This window comes from Clarias gariepinus, chromosome 25, assembly GCF_024256425.1.
Source record: "Clarias gariepinus isolate MV-2021 ecotype Netherlands chromosome 25, CGAR_prim_01v2, whole genome shotgun sequence".
Lineage (NCBI taxonomy): Eukaryota > Metazoa > Chordata > Actinopteri > Siluriformes > Clariidae > Clarias > Clarias gariepinus.
In genome coordinates, this window is record NC_071124.1 from 1,957,545 (window position 1) to 1,961,317 (window position 3,773).

General features: G+C 39.4%; 1 long non-coding RNA gene across 1 annotated transcript; it reads left to right on the plus strand.

Moving 5' to 3' along the window:
• Positions 1-1,132: 1,132 nt before the first annotated feature.
• On the plus strand, positions 1,133-3,024 carry LOC128512810 (uncharacterized). Its single transcript, XR_008356325.1, has 4 exons — positions 1,133-1,240; positions 1,368-1,503; positions 1,745-1,819; positions 2,686-3,024. It is a non-coding gene; the product is annotated as an uncharacterized LOC128512810 (long non-coding RNA).
• Positions 3,025-3,773: the final 749 nt, after the last annotated feature.

The following is a 3,773-nucleotide window of genomic DNA, read 5'->3' on the forward strand; positions in this document are numbered from 1 at the left end:
GCATGATGTCTAGCTTTTGATGATCTTTTGGTCTACTTCACTTTGTTACACAGGGCTATGTAGTTTTGGATCTTATTTTCCCCCTGATAATAGAAACCTTCATTTAAAAACTGCACAATGTGTTTACTTGTGTTATCTTTGACTAATATTTCAATTTGTTTGACGATCGCAAACATTAAAGTGTGACAAACATGAAAGAAAAAAAATCAGTGAGGGGGCAGAGACTTTTTCACACCACTGTATTTCAGTATAGGTTAATAGATTTATTTTTAACAAAATAAGACTGTCCTGATTTTTAACTGTGATGACGTTTGAGGATTCCTCGAGTGTGTGTGTGATGGGAGCCTGTCCACTGTAATCATATTGATGTGGTGTGAAACGTGCCGTGTGTGTGTGTGTGGATGTCCTGATGTTTCTCCACTATGAAATGAATATAGTGTGTTTGTTGTAATTAGGAGTGCTGTGGGATCCGATGGAGTGTGTTTTACATGCTTTCACACACGCTACAATGGTGACTTGTAAAGAGAGTTACAGATCCATTTGCTGTTGATTATCTTTGTTTCTGGTTGTTTTTTTGCCCTGATCTAATGTGTGTGTGGTCTTATTTAATCAGATCGGGAGTATTGTATCTGAATCCAGGCCTTCAAAGAGTGACCAATGCACCGACTGCAACAGTGACCCTGCACTCACAGCTTCTGACATGATGGAGAACCATTCTCAGGTGAGTGATGTAGTCGGATGTGTTAAAATCGCTTCCCCTCCCCCAGAATCCTTAAATCCCCCATGAGACCCAAGTAAGTTAAAAAAAAAAAAACTTAAATCCAAGCCCTGATTGTAGTGTTCACTTCACTAAGTGAATTCTCTTCTTCTTTCCTTCCTCTCTTTACCAAAGTGTCAGGTTTCTAATTACTATATCACATAATGTTCACATTCCATAGTTTGTCCTGATTTTTACTTGTGACATTGTTTGAGTGTGTGTGTGTGTGACATCCTCGAGTGTGTGTGATGGGAGCCTGTCCACTGTACTCACATTGATGTGGTGTGAAACGTGCCGTGTGTGTGTGTGGATGTCCCTGTGTTTCTCCACTGACGTTAATATAGTGTGTTCCCCACAGGAGCTGCTTTTCTCTCTATACAGAGGAACCGAGCAGTCCCTCACAGTGGTGAGACCCCGCCCTCAGAGGAAGAGACTCCGCCCTCAGAGGAAGAGACACGCCCTCCTACCAAGCCAACTGAACAGGTAATGCCATGTGTTACATTAACCAAGCTCCAATAATGTAAATAATCAAATTATTTTAATAAAAATAATTTTAAAATAATAATTATTATTAATAACTAATTCTTATCTACCTATTTCTTAACCACAGGTACACAGGTTTGTTTCCCGGTTAAACAGACTAAGACAACATCATGATAAATGTGCTCAACGCTATGAACAGCTGTTAACAACCACACGTGAAACTGAAAGCGGTGACTGGTTACACACAGAATGATAAATTTGAGGTAGGCGCTATTATTTTTTGTTGGTGGGGCATTAAAATGCCTTTCAGTATTCATATGCATAATGTTCGTCTTAGTGGCATTTAGTGCTATGTTCTCCCCACAGATATCTTGTGAGGAATCTGCTTCTTGCAATATTATGATATTTAACATAGCTTGCAAAGTCATATAAGTAAAGCATTAGCATGTTCTTAATATTTAGGTAAAGACTTAAACAAATTATTGTTGAAATGTTTCATCATAGGCTCCCAGAAAGCATGTGTGGGTAGGACTAAACCCCGGTCCATGGTAGACCTGGACAATGCTCATCGCAAACAAGGTAGGTAGCCATGTTTTATTAGGAGATTATTTTAGGATTCACTTTTCACCATGGTCCCAATATGTAGGTATGATTTAGACATCAGTGTGTGTGTGTGTAGTTCAGGACTTGGTATTCACCATGGCTTGTCTGATTTGTAATATGGAGAACAGGAACTAGCAGAAACCTCTAATTTAAAACTCTGAATCATTCAGCTTCCTCTAAAATGTGATGTACACTTTAGTTTTTTGGATGTTGTTAATTTGGGATGTAGGATCACTCACTCATTCATTGTCTATACCACTTTATTCTGTATTCGGGGTTGCGGGTGGCCTGGAGCCTATCTCAACAAGGTTGCGGCTAGAGACGTACACCCTAGACAGGGTGTCATTACATCGCAGGGCACACACATACACTCACTTACACACTCATTCACACACTATGGGCAATTTAGGAACGCCAATCAACCTAATCTGCACACGGAGGCAGGGATCAAGCCTGACTGGGAATTAAACCTGGACCCTGGAGGTGCAAGGGGACAGTGCTAACCACTACACTGTGCCTTATGTAGTATCAGTGAATATTTAATGTTTTTTTACATTTTAATTACACATTATAATCAAGACATCAATGTATGTGTAGTTGAAGTTGTTGTTGAATTTGCTTGCTATAGATGCATTAGATTTATATATATATATATACTGTATACACACAGTGTCTTGAGCCCGTTTGAGACATAGTACTCTATAAAAAACAGTGTTACTATATAGCATTGGTATATGCTATAACAATATACCAAATAACAATATTTTATGGGTCTTTGTTCTCTTTTTGATTTGCTTTGTATTTTGGAAATTACATTGAATTCAATCTTTCTTTGTTTTTAGGCACAAAAATCAGTGTGAAACAGAAGTGGTCAGAAGACGAGGACGCATCCGGCGAGTGCCCGGGAAGGCCGACTGTGTCTCATGCCTTTTGGTTGAACCTCTGGCACTGGGAAACCGAGACTGGTCTGCTATTAAATTTAATGTCAATAACAGAATTACTGCGTTGAAAAGACAACAAAGTCAGTAAGGTTTTCTTTACATTTATACTGTTTGCTGTTACATACGTTGAAATTTATATGCTGTTATATGTTAAGTTAAAGGGTTTGTTCAGCTGGATATGATATCTCCCGCATACATACTGTATGAAACATGTTAAACAACTCAACATATGTATTTATATTTTAGACCTGTTTTGTGTGTACTGTTGCTCATTTTGAGTGTAATTGTCATGACACGTCAAGCCACAGCCCCGCCATGATCACCTGAGAACTCCCATTACATTTTCCCAACCACCTCTTATATCTCTCTCCGCTTTCCAAACACCTGTACACTATCAGTGATCACCTATCATGCCTATTTAAACTACGCTATGACACCAGTACGTCGCCAGTTTATTGAGTCTTCCACCAGCCCAATTTACCAGCGTTTCTCTCATCATAGTTTTTCAGGATATTGATCTAAATCACACCTACATATTGGTACCATGGTGAATACCAAGTCCTGACCTACACACACACACACACATATGTCTAAATCACACCTACATATTGGGACCATGGTGAATACCAAGTCCTGACCTACACACACACACACACACACAGATATGTCTAAATCACACCTACATATTGGGACCATGGTGAATACCACGTCCAAAAACACACACACACATTTGTCTAAATCACACCTACATATTAGTACCATGGTGAATACCAAGTCCTGACCTACACACACACACAGATATGTCTAAATCACACCTACATATTGGGACCATGGTGAATACCAAGTCCTGACCCACACACACATATGTCTAAATCACACCTACATATTAGTACCATGGTGAATACCAAGTCCTGACCTACACACACACACACAGTTTTCCAGGATATTGACCTTGTTTTGTTTCACAGACTACGTCTTCGCCTCTCGTC